Here is an 18,247-nt window from a genome sequence, read left to right as displayed (position 1 = left end):
GAAAACAAAGCAAGAAAAGAAGAGGAAACAGCAAGTTGTGGACCACCGTTGGTGGGCACTTGAATAGGAGCCCTGTGCTTGACACTGCCGTGACTTTGAACAAAACCGAAGTCAAACAGCTATTTGTCAAGGGGTACAAATGCACACAAGTGGTGAGAACCTGGCCCTGCTGTAAAAATGTGTCAGGGACTTTTCTGTAGGGCTGTGCCGAGCCCCCTGATGGATCGTTGTACTTGGAGGACAGCATTGTGAGCAGCAATAATAAGACATCTGGTCCGTTCTCTTTCTGAAAGAATATTTTGGCTCGCCTGAAACCACGTGAGCAGCTCCTTGTACAATGCACAGCCGCAGCGTCTCATCACCACCGATCCGCAGCGCCGGGTCCATCCTCCCCCGCAGCATCCCTCTGATCTCAGCCCCGCCAGCCCAGCTCCATGATGTGCAGCCAGTGTCCGCGTGCCCTTCACACCTCTCTGTCTAGATGGCTATGAAAGCGCTGACACTGCATCATCCACCGCAGCCTCCATCACCCCAACTGCATCCCTCCTTGGAGGTCTTGCCTGTTCCTCTTGCACGGCCACGCAGCAGTGAGCTGGAAGAACTAGACACCGGTACCAGCTGTTTCCATTCACAGACTTGCCCCAGCAAAGGGGACAACCTCTGAATACGAAGGGTTTCTCAGACATGATGCTCAGGACACCACATCCAAGCTGACACACTCACAAGCTTATGCAGCACGGCCCCTCTGTGGTAAAGCTGCCCTGCGGACAGGGGACCGCAGCACACGGCATCATCTCCCCAGCCAGAGAGGGAAGGACGTGCAGCAGGAACGCGAGGATTTTAGCAAACTGCCAGTGCAAAGAGGCTCCCCATCCACAGGTAAACCAGCAGCTCCTGGGAAACCATCCGCTTTCCTTCCCATGCACAGGCAGGACCAGAGGCAGCTGGCTCACAGACACCATCCCAGGGAAGCAGGCATAAATTATAAAGCCTGATTTCTGTGAAAGGTACAAAGTTTCGACAGAGAGTTTCAGTTCTGAGCATATTTTACCCTCCCCCCCACCAAAAAAAAAAAGGAAGAAATAGGGACTTAATGCACTAGACAACCCTTCAGCAGAGCTTTCGAGGCACCGTACACCCTGTGAGTGACGAGGGGGGCGAGGGGAGCTGTGAGCTGGCTGGGAATGCACTTGAGACATAAAGAAAATAAGGGAAATAGAAGCAAAGAAAGCAACAGCAAAGTGGCGGAAGTAAAAAGAAGGACGCCTCAGTGCTTCAAATATTTCAGAACAGAGGCCTCACTTTCCAAATAATGTTTCAGTGGAGGAGGGGGTAAGACTGGTGTTTTCATTTCATTTTCACTTTGAAAACACCGTTTTTCCACACATCCACTGAAGTGCAGATTTTCCCCTAAACCATTTAAAAAGAGAGCATGCCTCGAAGTCAAAGTTTTCAAAAACACATCCGTTCAAATTTATAAAGCCGGGGTTGAGAAAGCCCCCAGCAGTCCCTTGCTGAAGGCGCCGTGAGCAGCATTTCCCAGCACAGCATCCAAACCCACCCAGCACCCAGGCACAGCATGGGAGGCACCAGCACCCCACAGCACGGCATGGCAGGCACGCAGAGCGTGATCCACCAGCTCAGAGGGCTGCGGAGCTGACACAGAGACCAATTTCTTCCGCTCCAGCCTTCGCCACGGACCCTGCCAGTGCTGGGAAGAGAGATAAGGAGCCGTGCTGCTGGCTGTGCAGGAGGTGATAAATGGGCTGCTGGGTCACGCAGCCCCCGCGCTCCCAGTACTGACCACCAACACCTCTGCAGCTGCTGGCTCATCTGGAGAGCGTGAGGCTGCCCATCTTTTCGTCCTTTTGCAAGGAGCCAAGCAGTGCAGGCAGCCACAGGCAGGACGTGGGTTTAATATCAAGGGAAGAGGGATATTGGCTACTGCTGCCTTTTTCCAGCTCCACCACGGCTGTGCTGGACCCCAGCTCGGTACCCAGGGCAGGCAGATGGCTTTGTACAAATAGCTCATGGGGGAGAGGTCTGGAAATCTCTCCAAATCCCCCGCCAGCACAGCAGCAGCCTCCCCCCGCCCGGCTGGCAATTGGCACCGACAGTGTCGTGTGCCCTGAGACGGTGCATGCACTGAGAGCTTTTGCCTGCAGCTGCAAGGGGCTGGGAGGGGAGGGACACAGCCCCGGGCATGGGGACGGTCCCCATGCTGGCAGCTGCAGCTGACAGCAGGGATGCCCAGGGGAAGCAGGTGCCCCCTTCCCAACGGCTGGGCAGGAACTGGCACCCAGGGCTGACGGTGCCTTTGCAGAGATGCGACCCGCTGGCTGGGTGCCCACAGCCAACGTCTGATGCCCTGACAAAGGAGCCGTGCATCCCCAGCAGCACTGGCCAAGGGGGGCTCAGCTCCGGTGCATCCCACGAGGCTCCTTCACCCATTAAGAAAGCTAACAGAAGGGACATAAACCATCACCTACACGGCAATCAGCTTCACAACCCTATAAAGCCCTTCACATGTTGCTCAAGTTAGTGGCTCCTACAGGATTTCTTCTCTGGGGACTTCTCTCCCCCAGCCACACACACCAGTCCCCTTCACAGCAGCGCAGCTGGCACTTGGGGTCTGTGTCCCCAGCTCTGACCCTTCCCAGCACACTCTGACAACGGAGCCAGCTGGCTCACCAGCACCCCAGATCCGTTCCTAGAGAAAGAAGTGTGCCAGGCACAGAGCTGTCCCTTGCCACTGCATGGTCCCCACCAGTGACCTGTGCCTCCCCTTTCTGAAGGCTGTCCCAGTCTGTCCGCAATGGGGCAAGGACACGCAGACCCTCCCAGTTCCCTCCCACTCCACCACAGCTCACATTCTGGGTCCACAGCATTCCCATCATTACCTGTGGAGACCTCTGTTCCAGAGCCATCCCAGCCTGTAAAAGCATGCGTTTCAGATAATGCATAATGCAGCTACCAGACCCCAGTTAGGTGGCACAGTGGCTGGCCAATAGCCAATTCTAAGGTCCATGGGTTTTGCAGTGCAAAGGAGTCCTTTGATGTTCAGTTGAATATCTCTAATCCAGCATGTGGAGCAAACACACCATGGTCTTTAAATGCATCCAGAATGGCTGATGGTTTTCTACTGGGAAGATGTGAAGAGGGAAGCAGTTCATCCCAGTCCACTCTGCTGTGCACAACCTGTGCACATTCCCGCTGTTTCAAGGAAGAGGTTGTGCTCTCTCTTTCCTTCTCACCAACACCCTGTGCCTCTGGTCTCCCCTTCTGCTCTTTGCCAGGTGCCAAGAAGGGCTCACAAAAGCTTTGTTTTTCCTTTACTTTCTTTTTCTCTTCCCCGTCCCCACCCCCCAAAGCTCCTTGCAGCTGCTGCACAGCAAGCTCAACATGCCAGGCTGAGCAACCTACGATTTCCCTAACTCGTGCCCTTGAAACCAGATGGCAAGCCAAAGTTTTCTTTGACAAGCAAAGGAATCAGAACTGACATGATTGGAAAAAACAAGCTCAACTCCTTTTGGCAGGATATTAATGTAGAAATCTCTGGTGTCGTTGCCCCAATTCACAATGAATTTGGATCCAAGCTTTCCTAGCGCCAGACAACACAGAGATTTGACAGAGAAGGTAATTAGAGGAAATGGCTCTGTAATCTAGCTATTGTGCTGGCAAGATCCAGCTTTCATAAAGAACAAGGTTTTCTTCCTGGCATGGCCGATTCATCATCCTTTATTTGTCCCCAGTGCCTCTCGAGTTTCCCCTGCCTAGCTGGGATAGCGCAGACCCTTCAAAGCAGCATCGGGGTCCGCTGGACGTTCAGGCTTTCTCCCAGCCTGGGGAGCAGCAGCAATGGGGCGATGAGCCCTGCAGGGTCAATGACTCCAGGAGTCCAAGGGGTAGGGTGAAGAGGCAGGCATGACCAAGCCCCATGGCCTGCACACCCCTGGGGGCAGCATGCACACCGAGGAGACGGAGCCAAGCTCCACCAGCGCTGTGGGACCGTGCCATGCCAGCGGCAGCAGCAAGGATGGAGGATGTTGAGGTGGGAGCAATCCCACCCAGAGAGCCCCAAGGCCTCCATCCATTCAACATAAATAATCAGGAGGGTGGGAAAACCTGAACTGAAGCAGAGTTTGGACCAAAGTTTTTTTGGCAAAAAAAAATTACCAAAGTAATTGCATCCTTAGTGACATCTCAAAGTGGTACATACACTAGAAAAAAAGAAAGTACCTTCTGTGGGATTACCTGCCAGATACAGGTCCTAATCGTTGAATCATCCATTCTTATCCTTCTTCTGGAAAAGACATTGTAGACACAGGCTGCACTAGGTGGGGGGAAATAAGCATTGAAGGACAAAAGAATCTGCTCTGGTCCCACCAGGAAAAAGGGAGAAAGAGAAGTGGGGAACCATGGTGGAGAGGTTCCAAAATGTGTTCTGGGCTGAGCTGAGCAGCACTCGTCTAGAAGCGTTCATGCACACAGGTCCTGGATCGTCATACGCAGCATTTTTCCACTGCTCTAATAATAACAACCATTTTATTGACCTGTGTGTTCATGCTGTTCCACTAATGGCTTTGTTTTTCTAACCGCCGTTATCTAGACTGGATGGTGAGCTGCTCTGGATGGATGTCAGATGGATGTCAGATCCATTCCCAGGCTGCAGCTCTGAGATCAGATCATTTGGCAACTGGGGCAGCACGAAACCCTATAGCTGCTAGCTCTGCAGATCCCACCAACGGGGCCTGAAGCCCCCTTTGGGAGCTCTGTTAAAATGAGCTCTTGCCCTTCAGATAGCTCCACTTCAAATACTGTGTTTGGTTTTGTGCCCCTGACTACAAGACAGACATTGAAGTGCTGGAGCGTGTCCAGAGATGGGCAACGGAGCTGGGGAAGGGTCTGGAGCACAAGTCTGATGGGGAGCGGCTGAGGGAACTGGGGGTGTTTAGCCTGGAGAAGCAGAGGCTGAGGGGGGACCTTTTCACTCTCTACAACTGCCTGCAAGGGGATTGTCTCTTCTCCCAAGGAACCAGTGACAGGAGAAGAGGAAACAGCCTCAAGCTGCACCAGGGGAGGTTTAGATTGGGTATTAGGAAACATTTCTTCAGCAAAAGGGTTGTCAAGCATTGGAACAGGCTGCCCAGGGAAGTAGCTGAGTCCCCATCCCTGGAGGTATTTAAAAGACGTGTAGATGCGGCACTTACGGACAGGGTTTAGTAGCAGACTTGGCATTGCTGGGTTGATGGCTGGACTGGAACTTAAGTCTATTCCAACCTAAACAATTCTATGATTCCTTTCTACAATTTAAATAATCAACTTGGAGGATGGAGCATAGCAGCACTCCTAACGTACCCTGGTATCTGAATATATCTTTTAGCTCCATGACCTGATTCCCCGATGAAGCTAGCAACAGCACACTGAGTGCATACAGAGCCAGTGATTTTGTGGAGGAGGAAGGGAAGAGCTCAATTATTTTTCTTCATCTGCTAGCAAAAAAAAAAAATAATATTAGGATAGTAAACAGCTAGCAATCACATAGGAATGCCTGGGAGAGCTCTTACCTACTGGCATGCAGATCTCTCATCTGGAATTCATTTATTCATGTTCACTGTTGATGCTATTAAACTACAGAGGTGGTGGGGAAGTACATATTCAAACGAGACCTGAAGTTACTGAAGGGGCCAGTCTCCACTGCCAATGACATCTCTGGAAATAATGTAACCAAACCAGCACCACTTAAAAATCCAGGTTTATCAAACAGATATGGCTCCCATCAGCCTGAAAGACAGGATACTTCTGCCTCCTGTCTACAAATTCATTAGTGTTATCAGAAATAGAAGGCACCTCTATTACACCGCAAGTCACAAAGGTCCAAATTCATCCTTGGGATCGACCAAGATGAGCTAGCAAGGCGGTGTCTGGTTCTGCAGCTGGGAATTGCCCATCACACTTGGCATTACCACTAAACAGCTTATGTGGGATGAATCCTGGGGGTGTCTCAACTTCCTGGAGGAAAGACTGCACAGAAGAACAGCATATTTGCCCTGTGGGTTTTATTCTGCATCCCATTTTACTGCTAATCCCCTCGGAAAGCTTTCCTAGCGCAGAGAATCGCCTGTATCTCGTTCAATTACATTCAGTAACTTAAACTGTTGGAGAAAACCTGCTTTAGCCGTAATCATTTTGAGCTCTGAAGAAATCCCATAGCCTGGTGGAAAATGTAGATCTAATTTGTATATTCCCCTTAAGTGTCGCCTTCCACGCCCTACAACGATGAATATGTCAGTACGTACAGTCATTCACTTAGCTTAACCTGAACATGGGTCCTACAGGGTTAGAAAAGCAGAAGATATGTTGCCTACCTCTATTTTCGGGGGCGTAAGTGGAAGACCAGCAGGAAAGCAGATGCCTCCCGGGAGCCCCACACCGCTCTCCATCATGACTTTCTACAGGCAGCTCCAGGGCTGGGCTGATGCTCAGCACTGCTCTAGGAAGGGACCACACATACTCAGGGTGAAGGGGGAAAAAAAAGCACATGAAGATCTGGAAGTCTCAGGGCAAGTAAATTACTGTTAATTGTGAGATATTTGATTGCAAGAAGCACCAGATGGCCAGCCATCTGTTTTTTATTATAAAATTAAACAAGATTAACCCAAACAGGATTTCCTCAGCATTCTTCTCTGACTGGCTCACAAATACATCTTTAACACCTATGATACAGATACAGCACAATCAGAAGCTCTTCCTGCCTTTCCCTAATCTACTTGGGCTAAACACTCTGCTGAGTAACGCCCTTGAACACAAAGATTTCCAGGACTGAAAAGAAGCAGGGAATGGATTAATTAACAGATGAGTGAACCGGGAAAGGTCAGCTGAAACAGAAGTGAAGTAACCCCAGCGGAACACCTTTCTTTTGCTCTGCTATCACACCAAACTTTGTTCAGAAGGGCACAAGCCTACAGGCAGGAGAGGATGTTGTCAAGGGCAATGGGTTGCCATAGGCAACGGCAGCTGGGGTACCAGCCTCTCCTGCCAGCATCAGCACCCATCTGGCACTGTGATGGAAAGGGACAGAACAGCAAAATCTGGGGAGAGTGGCCAAGGCCCCCATCCTCTGTCTGTCTCCTTTCAAAAGACCCTCCGCAACCTTCCCTCATCCTCCTCCCTGGCTTGCTCCTCTCCATCACTGTTTCCAAGGCAAGAAAGGCCAAACCTCTCTCCCTAAGACTGACTCAATCCGTGAAGCACTGTGGGCAGCTCAGCACACAAACTCGTCCCACCAAAGCGAAGTGCACAACAAAGAGATGGCCGTGTCCTCATGGCCCAGGTGCATACATCACATCACTGCTCAAAAAACATCTCTCACTATAGGGCCTCTACAAGCTCTGGCATTTTCTTTGCCTTTCTACAGATATGCCTATAAACTTTAGGAATCTCCTCCTTGCCCCGGCATCCTCTGCATCACCAAAACAGCACCCCTGCCTTTGTTCCAGGAAGGGCAGCATTGCAGAACCTCATTTTTGCTCTGTATGACTAGTGACAATGATGGCTTTTGCAGGCTTTGGCCATTCTTTCTACCAAGATATATAAACTCTGAGATCAAGCCCTGCAGAAATCAGCTCAGACAAATTTTGCCTAGCGAGTCAGGCTTGCAGGACCCACTAACCCTCTGCTTTTCAACCCTCAGCTACCAAACCTACTCTGGGAGTCAGCTGCCTCTCACACTCTCCCTGGAAGCTGGGCTGCTGCCAAGGTGGCCTTTGCGAGCCCACCCAGTTACCCTATGCACACATAGGGTATCGAATCGGATCTTACAGCTGAAGCCAGACGAGCCCCTGCCCCTCTGCAAGCTTTTCTCATGCAGATTACACACGTCTTCATTTGTTCAAAGCAAATCGGTTGTGAATTGAACATAAAGGGTGTTCCAGGGGAGATGTCCCCTTGCATCACTCCCCAGCCTAAATCCCCAGGACAGTGCATCCAGAAACTATCGCTAATACCCGCTCGCACACTCCTATCTTATCACATACAGGCAGACCACCTGTTGGGAGAGTTTAATTGCCCGTCAGCCGACAGACAACGGTCCAGGGCTCTAGCTCATGTAAACATGACTGACTTTTTTGGTGGTTTTTTTGGTTTTGGGGTTTTTTTTTTAGCTTTGAATATCTTCACTTTCAGGGCTACCCTGGAGAGAAAAATGCCACAGTCTCTTTTTTGGGATAGCAGCCAGCCAGCTCACTGCACCGCAGGCTGTTGGCCCCACCTTGTCGCTGCTATCAGAGGCTGGAAAACGTGGCACATGATTCTAGCTTGCACCCATTTGCAGGGTGACATGGGTCCTTGAGGGACTATTCCCATGGCCACTTGCCCTTTTGCATCTTCTCCAAATGCAAAAGGAGAGAAGCATGGCTGGGTTCTGCCTGGCTGCTCACCTACAATTCAGAGACAAGTTTACTGCTGGGCAAGCTTGTGGTTTGCATCTGGACTCCACTCTGGCCAAACACATTAAACCAGGAAATATACTCTGAGTCTCACCACATTCATCTCTGACCTTGCGTTTGACCAATCCATGGTCATTTTGCATGCAAAGACACATGTGTGCTGCGGGATCACTGAAGTTTGAGATGGTGTCTCTCACAATCAGCTGTTGGACCCCTCCTTCTACAATACCAAGGAAAATGCACCCAAAACACAGACGCTGACAGAGAGGATCTTCTTCCCGCAAACGCTGGATGGCCTGGCTCAGCAGCAACTAGCAAAGGGGACATGGACAGAAGAACCATCCTCTCCTTCCTAAACTGCAAGTCCCAGGCTGGAGGTGGCCCAGCAGTCCAAGCTGCCCATCATCTATTACTCTTGGATGCTCCTTCCCCAGCAGCCACACTAGTTCCTCACTGGTGCTGCTCCTTGCCAGTAATGAGCTGCTGGATCACTGCTGACTCAATGAAACCAGCTCCATCCTTCTAGTAGGCAACTTTACATCCCCAGTGGTTTTAGGATGATGGACTGTCCCAGATTTTTATGTGTTCTGGGAAACATATAACTCCTTCCATTTTTTTATATGTTCTGTTGTTTTGTTGGTTGTTTTGTGTTTTTTTTTTTTAAAACACACACACACACAAAACAAAACACAAAACCAAAAATGTCTCAAACATGATAAAAGCAGAAACTGCAAACTGATCATGCTTCCAGCCAGTTCACTGCTGCTTTCCATGCTACTGGAAACCACCAAATGGAGACCAAGTTCCCCCAACAAGTCATCCATCTCTTTCAGGTCAAAGCCCTCAGGCTCACACAAATATAAGGATGGTTCTGCCCTGTATGCCTGGGTGCAGAGGAAGACATCGGGAAGATAAACCACGCCCCATGCATAGGTATACGGAGGGAATTAACTAAAAAGCTCTAATATGTCTTCTGTTCTTCTCCCCTTGCCTTTTCCACAATGGAGAGCCAGGCTTGCTTCAACGTGGACCAAATTATTTGGTTTTCCAGAGTCTTATTCTCAGAAGTGACTGTTTCACTCTGAGCTGGTATTACCCCTGAACTCAGTCCAAGGCAGACACCTCAGCTGGAAAACTCCAGTCCCAACAGGCAAAGGTATGTGCAACTGAGAAGGGCATTCTGTCGTAAGGAGGAGCAGGGAATTACTATATAAATACTGCTATACTACACACTTACAAAGCATAGCTTAAAAAGCCAGGTTTTAAATGAGAGGAACAGATGCTCTGACAAGAGCCCTGTGCGAAATGTTTCCTTTGCCAAGAGAGTAAAAGGAAACCCGCTTTAGCTGAAGAATTAACTTTTAAAGGCAATCCCTATTAATGAGGTATGAAACTGAATTCAGAGCATTTCCACTACTTTCTTGTCTTTCCAGCAGAACATCCACTGGGCTGGGCTTTCACTGACAGTCACTCCTTCACAGCCAGCTGGGGAGATGCCCCAGGAGGTGGAAGCACACACAAAAAAAAAAATAAAAGCAGTAAAAAAAAAAAATTACAAGCTTTTTAAACATGATTTATCCATGCTGGGTACTTCTCTAACTAACCAGATGCTTCCAAATGTCTGGCACTAGAGAAGAACCCATAATTTTACCCCATGATATATTACCAACCCATATTAGACTTGTATAGAAGAAACTGGCTGCTGTTGCAGCTGGGGAGGCGGGGGGAAGTAAGTGGATTACACTATAAAGTAAAAGAGACTTCAAATAGCTGTGGTATTATCTTGGAAGAGTTTCATAACAAGACAGTTCTGTAAAATGTGGATTGGAAGGGGGCTGCCTGCAATCCCGGCTCTCACAAGCTGCCTGGGGAATGTGCTTCCAGGGATGCTTTCTACCAAGAGAAGAGATCCTCGCATCTTTGTAAGCAACTGAATTACAGAGTACGGAACCTCATCCGAGCAGGGATCATCTACCAAGGGGCTTTCAGACAGAGGTGTGCAAAGAATTGGACTTCACCACACCGCAGGTTGCTGCCAACAGCAGGCATACAACTCCTGCAATGTCTCGCAGCGTTTGATAGCACGGGGACCACGGCACATGTCTTTCATCAGCTGGCTACATGTGATGCACAGATACCATTGGAAAAAACAGCACTGATACAACTGGAGGAAAACAGAAGAACGGCTTTTGTCTGTTTTTTCCCAAGTGTATCCATTAATTTAACAAGAGATATTACTTCCTAGCCTCGGCTGTGAGAGCGCTGCAGGCAGCAAGACCATCAAGTGCATAAGGGAGGGAGCTTGGCTTGAAACACACATCGCTTTTGCTTCCGCAGCCACATGGCTACAAAACAGCTTTGACACAGCATCATCACTTGTGCATGTTTTTGAAGGGGCCCAGAGAAATGACCTCAACAGGAAGGGACCTGCAAGGGTAAGGCCAGAGATGACTGGAGAACCTGGTGCTCGCTACCAGCCCTGCTGTAAGGATTTCACATGCCGGCTTGTGTGGAGCTGTGCCTGCAGCGCTAGAGATAGGACAGAGTCCTGCTCCTGGCTGTAAGACAGGGAGCTGGGACCGAAGGAAACACAGGAATCAGCTCCAGGTTTGCAGAAGAAGAAGACAACCACATGAGGCAGAGGAAATATACCATCAAGCCAACCCAACAAAACAACCTGGATGAGTTTTATCTATCCTGACAAACACAGTGCTGGTTATCGAGCAGATGCTGCTGCTAAAAATGGTGCAAAATGCTGCCACTTCAAGTTGGTTCTCCCAAACCCACACTCTCATCTTCACCCCCTGCAAATAAACAACAAGAGCAACAAAACAGAGAGGCTGTGCACTGTGGAAAACTTCAAACACCACCTCAGCTGACTCAAAATCAGAACTGAAGGTGTTTCTGGTTAAGATGGCAGCTTAACTTACATCATACAGCAGCAAAGGACAAAACCAACCTTTCCTCACCTGTGCACCACAGGTCCCCACAACAGGCAATGGCCTTGCTCTTCCCCCATCAGCTGTCTCCAGCCGCCTTCTCCTATGAGGCATGGGATGATGGGTTACTTCAGAGTCTTGTTTTGAACCTGTCTCCCTCCAATGCCTAACCTCAGCTGTCAATGGAAGGGGAGGAAAGCAACTAAATCAGCTAACGATGACTTGATGCAGGGAGAAACTATTTGTCTAACACATATCTGACAACTTGCAGTTCATTGAAAGTTCCCTTTTCCATCACCATGCAAGCTGAAACAGTTTTAGCTCTTAAGCGACACGGATGTGATCCAGTGCCTTGTGAAGTGAAGCAGCTGGTCACTCACCTAAGGAAAGAAGGGATTTATGAGATCCCAAGTAGTATTTCATGTTGCCATGTTCTCCACCCCCAGGACTAGCTCAATATTAAGATAAATATATAGCATAATATGTATGTGTGTGTATATATATATAGTACAAACAGTATGAAGCCAATTTCCGTAAGTGCCAGCAGTGTCCTTTATGGATGACCATACAATTCTTATTCATGATTGCTGCTACCCTAGTACACCAGACTGAGACCTCATTACGCCAACCACACAACAAACCTCAAGAGAGCTCACTGTACCTTTGCTGGACGCCCCAACTTTCTGAACAGCTGAAGATTATGAGAGGGAGCCTCCTGAAGGCCCCAGGGTCTGCTCTTACAAGTCAGAATTAGCAGAGCAGAGATCAGATCACATTGACATCCTGCTGGCTTCAGCCGGGGCAAGAATTCTTGCCCTGAATATCAGCCATGAGCGCAGGAGTACCACCTGCAACCCTGGAGTGGGCATTCCTTGGCAGAGAAGATGAGCCGCTGATGTACGGGACGTCCCGTTATTCACACAAGCCATTTCTGCTTTGGAATAATACTTAACACATGGAAGCGGATCAGAAGATGCATGGCCAAAGAGAAGGACCCTTCAAGCCAAGGCTGCTTTCCAGCCAATGCTAAATCATTACCAAAGCTTAACTCATCCCAAGCATTTGCTTCTTTTTACATTCCGCATGACAATAACTCATTTTTGGGGCTGTATCATCTCCAAAGGTGTCTTTGCCTGTGTAGAATTTTCTTACACGCAACACACATGGCCCAAATGGCAAACAGTCTGTCTTTCTCCCAGACACCTTCCAGGTCCAACACACACCACAGGGAACAAGCAGCTGGTCTTGCAGTGAGAAATCAAGAAGTCTTGTATAAAGCAATCCAGGCCAAAAGGTATCTGGGACTTTCTTGCTGACATAAGATAAAAGAGGTTGCCATCAAGAACAACAACAAATTGTGGGGAGAAGGCTACACGTACAGAAGCATTACCCATGCAAGTAAATCCCATTTACTTCTACCAAACTACCTGGACCAGACTTTCCAGCTACATAAAGGAGCATAAACTACCGATGCTGATGGAGACTGGCAGTTAATACCTAGAGATGCTCTTAACCTTTATACAAACAGCACTCGGGGAGGAATCCAGTTTGAAGAATGGGATTTTGGCTACACAAGAGCAAATCTACCAGAGTAAAACATGAGACTTCTGCAAGCCGACAATTTCAGAGGAGCTGCGGAGTTGAACCTGTCTCAGGGTCTGGTTTTTGTTCTTTATTAATCATTTTCATGGGCCTTTGCACTTTTGGATTTCAGCCTGACTGGAAGCAGAAAACGCTGGAAACCTCACAAAGCTTTCCAAGTGTGAAACACACACACACATACCCGGACTCCCTAGAGAAGGTTTAATGCACTTCAGGTTTGCATCCAGACTTTCAGGGGCTGAGCCAAGCAGCCACCCCTCTCAGACACTCAGGATGTTCACCTGTCAGAGTTTCCAACCTGAAATACAGGCTTTCATCCTGAAGCATCTTTTGCAGAAGCAGGACCAACATATCACCGGGTGCAAAGGAGTGATGGAGCTGACAGGCAGAGCTGAGATGGTGCCCAGAGAACAGCTCATGATAGCAAGCAATGGGGGCTGCTGATGCTTTCCTCGCTAAACAGCCACTTTTCATCCTTTCCCAGGGATCTCCTAGGCTCGCTCCATCACCCTCATCCCATAATTAGATTGAACAAACAATGCCTGGCATTCGCCTCCACAGACATAACTCTCAAGCTAGGTTTAGACAGCCTCAAGTCATGCCAAAATCAAACGTGGCCGAGATATGCAGAGCGAGCAAAGCTGCCTCTCGGCCAAGAGAGTTGGAGCGTGCAGGGGGAAGAGCCTCCTCTCTTTCTCTTTGCTATTTCATTCTCCAGGCTTACAATAAGGGCTATTCTCTCCTGGAAGGAGGAATCCAAAACACTCCAGCTTTTTATTGATTCACTGCAAAGGGAAAGTATAGATTCTCCTCCGCTGGCCAACTTCCCATTAAAGCGGCCACCTCGGGCCCATGATGAACCGGTCGAGCTGAACCAAGAGGAAGCAGCAGCCAGTGGCTCTCGGGAGCCTGCAGAATCGGCATTTCCAACTGACTGCCTCCCTCGCTCCTTCGAACCCCTCAACCAAAAACACCGCATTCACCGGGCCAGACAGGACGGGAAATGGGAAGAAAAACTTTCTCTCCATCACCACTCTTCTTTATAAAACTGCCACCCCCGCCTCCCACCCAAAGCAACAGGGCGACTCTGAAATTCAAGCCAGCCATTGGAACAAGTCGGCTGGGTTAGAGACAAGAGCATCGGACCACATCTTCAAGGGCTCAGCATCCTCTGCACAGCGCGGGATTCCCATACCTTTCATCCTGCACCGGTTTTAGAGTGAGGCCACGTGGAAAACGAGCCAGGAGGGAGCATGGCCGTGCCGCAGAGGGCTCACGGGCTGCTCTGTGAAGTCACGCACTGCATGCAGGTGGTGTGGTCTCAGATATTTTACCAGTCTCAGATGAAAGGAGGCAAAAATGATTAAAACGTCCTCCAGAGGAGGTTCATGTGGCTCTCGTGGATAATCCCAAACTGAGAAAATCCACTTTGCACCAGTCATTACCCAGGACAGCGCGCGACAACAAGGTTGCAATGGGGTGCCTGGAGGAAGGAAGATGCCAGCTCGCAGAGACCAGAAATCTGACTTGCCTTCCCTCTCACACCTTCTGCTCTCTGGAAACAGCATCTCACAGACCTAAAACAAAGCAGCCTCCAGCAAAGCCTTTTTGGACACAGCCCAGGGCACGTCTTAGCCCCAGTCTGGGATGCCCCACCAACCCAACCACATCAGGCAAGTGCTGGGAGCAGTAGGGCTGCCTCATTTCCAAGCCCACCTTACCCACCTTCAACAGGGTTGGGATGTGAGCTCCGTGAGTCAGGCAGCGCCTCCGGCCGTCTTTGCACAGCCCAGCTCGACTGTTTCACTCTCCTGGGACTCCTGCAACCCAAGCCCTAAATAACGATGATATTCAAGTGTCGTGCGTCCACCAGACTAAGACCCACAGTGTCACCCGGATGGATATGGAGCTGATGGGAACAGATCCTCACAAGCTGGTGGCGATGGCGAGCTGTAACCCTGAGATGCTTATAGACCCACCCTGACGCAGGACAGCGGTGACTTTGGCTTATTGTGCATCCTGATTCCCTGCTGCAGAAGACATAAATGTGCCTGTCGGTGGCCCAGAAACACTGACTTACTAAAATGAAAAAGGAAGGGAAGAAAAGAATGAATGCAGCGTCTGTCACTCCTTTGCAGAACTGGGGGGAGTGGGGGGTGGGGGGTGGGGTTGTTTGTGTGTGTGTGTGTAGTTGGTGCTTGTTTTCCAAAGATTTACATTTTTGTGTGCATGTCATTCGCTTTTCATGCATTTTGAGCCCTCAGAGCCTAGAAATTCAAAACGCTTGTCAGTCACGTCAATCCTTCTGGACAAAACAGAGCTGCCACTTGGATGGAATAAAAAAAAAAACAACAACAAACAAAACGCACTTTTCTATCAAGCTGTGACTCGGTCACCCTACTCAATGCAAGGAAGACAATGTTTAGAAAAAGGAAAAAAAAAGATCTGAGTTTTCATACTCATCGGTGGAACTAAATTGATTATGGTCATTTCCTAGGTAGGTCTGAAATCTTCTGCAACAATTTTTTGAAAAGAAAAAGAAAAGTGTCCCCCAAAAAAGGGAAAAGTCACTACTGCAAAAACATTAAATCTGCTTGGGTAACTCAGAATATATGTTGGCAAGGCAACTTATCTCAGCTTGAACAGTAAACCTGCTACGTCAGAGGCTCTGCAACATATGAAAGAGACTTGGGTTTCAATATATCATGCTGAATTTACTTCTTTTCAGCCTTTCACAGCAAACTATTTGATGTCTATCCTTTCACTGCTGCAATTGATAGGGTGACCTTACTTAAAAGTTTCCTGACCCTTGCTGTTGCCGGTATTGTTCTGTTAAAATGTAATTTAATTCTTTTTCTTTAGTCTGGAAATAGCACTGTACAGGCAGCAAACACGAGAGGGGTTTGGGTTTTCCCCCCACTAACCTAGAGGCGAGAGGCAAAAACATCCATCATCAGAGCTGGCTTAAAACCAGATGATGTCAAAAAGCGTACGACGCGCAGCAGCCCAGAACCTCTGTTGAAGTGGACGTGTTGAGTTGCACTGATTTCATACTTCACATCAGAGCTAAGCCCACCAGCATCTGCAGAGGCTCCAGCTGGTTTCCCAGCACTTTCTCGTAAAGCTCTATACCTGCTTGGTAAGGTAAATAACCAGAAAGGTCGTATTCTTATGTTCTCACACCAGTGCTAAAGAGCATCCGACTCAATATTTCAGGATTGAGTGGTCTCCCTGGATTTACAGCATCACTGGCATGTTGGTATCTCTTTGGTGCTATGAAGTTATAACATTTCCAGGACACAGACCTTTATCTAAGGCCTTGCTTATATTCTACATAAACCCAGAAAACCAAATAGATCAAAACTTACATGCAAAAACTAAATTGCTTTCAGACAGTGACTACCAAAATGGAAAGAGACTGATTTTTCTCATGACAGCGGGTGTTAGAAAAGTCAGCCACGTGCTTTAGGGTTACAGCTGGATTATCCATCACAGGATGTTTGTGAGCCTGGTTTGAATCACATTATAACCTTATAAAGCAAGTACTTTTGCAAAAGCAAACTCACATTGTTATTATCTGTTGTGTTGCTGTTATTACATCTTTGCATTATGGCCGTACGTGGGTACTACATTGCATTAGTGATGCAGATGCACACGTCTGCACTCACACCCATACATTTGCACAGGATTATGGCTAAAATTCCTGATCCTACTTACAAAAAGCCCTGTAAATCCTGGATAGCCCCCTTTAAATCAGCAGCATTATCCTACTGTAAATCCGGGGTGTAAATCAGAGCAGACTCTGGCTCAGATGCTCTTCAGCCACACATCATAATGGAGCAGGAAAGGTAAAAGCAAACCCTGGGCTCCATACACACCAGTTCCCCCCAAACCCATCCCCGCTGCAGCATGCCCTGCTCAGCACCAGAACCCAACACAGAACCCCACTTCTCACAGTGCTGGCCCAACTCTTCTCATCCAGAGGCTCTATGAAACAGATTAAGAGCAAGCCTTGGCAGCACTGCCACCACCACGTGCTTGGATATTGCTCACAGCCGAGTTATTTCTTGCTTCTTAGGAACTTTAAATGGCTTTTATGCTCAGCGAACTCAGGAAAGGCTAGTGTCTAAAGTCAGCAGCACTGAAACGATGAATTAGCCAAAGGAGAAACAGGCCAGTTAGATGTTTCTTGCAATGCATTACCTAGATGGTTGCCAGAGGAGCCGATTTAAAGTCACCGTGCTACACCTGAATGTCGTTTATGACTCGTAAAAGGAAATCTGTGTTTAAGTAACAATAAAGCAGGACTGCACTTCCTATATATAAAATAAATAAATAAATAATTCCTTTCTCACAGAGCAGATGTATTTTTATTTGCTCAGTGTCTGCCTCCGAGGCACGTGGAGTCTGACAGTGCTGGGATGCTTTCAGCTGTAAAGCCCAAGAGTTAAGCAAGAAGACTTGCTCTAGCATGGATTATGCTTGATTTTCACTCATGTTTCCACCTTAGCCTTAACATAGTGAATTCAACCTCCTTGCAAAGGCAAGACCTGAACCCTGTGTACACCCATAGCTGTCAGAGGAGCCAGGGAGATCCCTGGGCACGGGCAGCCAGGCCACCAGCCCTGCCCCAAGCTACAGCCCTGCAGCGGGAAGAAGCAGGGACCCTTCATAACACCCTCATCTCCAGGGTCAGGACCTTTGGCCAAACAAGGGGACACCAGCCATCGCATCCATCACTGTAAGTCACAGCCACATCTACCTGAAGACACCTATTTTCACTCACTTGTTATCTGCTGACAAATTCCTTCATGTCACACTCCGAGGGGTCCAAATCTGCTTCTTTGGTCTCAGTGAAAATACCAGCTGGGGTACTGTGTCATGGAAAGCCATGAGGAAAGCCTCCTAGAACATAATACATACAGATTTTTTCTTATTATACCTCTGCCAAAGTTTGATTTTTGAGAATCTTCTGCACAAAAAAAAAAAAAAAGCCCTAATGAGAAATATGCAACACCAAGAGACAAACTCTATCCTCCTGTCTCTCTGTACTGTTCTGCCCTACACTGATTTCCAATCGTCTGTCCACCACCACCTTTCGCACAGTCACGGCCACCTTGGGGCCACCTGCCTCCAGACAGACAGTGCTGATCCCCGCACAGCACTTCGTGCACCCTTCCCAAGCCCCAGAGCTGCTGGCGAGGGGGGTGCTGCCTCCCCAGCCCCACCCGTCCTTCCAGGGACCAAGGAGACAAGGTG

At 48.7% G+C, this 18,247-nt stretch overlaps 2 long non-coding RNA genes across 21 annotated transcripts in view; one reads left to right on the top strand and one right to left on the bottom strand.

Annotated features, from left to right (window-relative positions):
* Nucleotides 1-9,119, bottom strand: part of LOC308068744 — a 111,875-nt gene extending 102,756 nt beyond the window's left edge. For 9 of the 20 annotated variants that reach the window (XR_013930095.1, XR_013930096.1, XR_013930097.1 and 6 more), the window contains exon 1: nucleotides 309-9,115. This is a non-coding gene — a long non-coding RNA (uncharacterized lncRNA). Of the gene's footprint in view, nucleotides 1-160 lie in introns of all 20 variants that reach the window. The other 11 variants (XR_013930091.1, XR_013930092.1, XR_013930093.1 and 8 more) reach the window with 7 other exon arrangements.
* On the top strand, nucleotides 9,119-15,295 carry LOC308068749. Its single transcript, XR_013930116.1, has 2 exons — nucleotides 9,119-9,603; nucleotides 9,884-15,295. It is a non-coding gene; the product is annotated as an uncharacterized lncRNA (long non-coding RNA).
* The last annotated feature ends 2,952 nt before the right edge of the window (nucleotides 15,296-18,247 follow it).

Source organism: Falco punctatus, assembly GCF_963210335.1.
Source record: "Falco punctatus genome assembly, chromosome: 8".
In the NCBI taxonomy this organism is placed as follows: domain Eukaryota; kingdom Metazoa; phylum Chordata; class Aves; order Falconiformes; family Falconidae; genus Falco; species Falco punctatus.
This window is presented reverse-complemented; position numbering and strand designations above follow the sequence as displayed.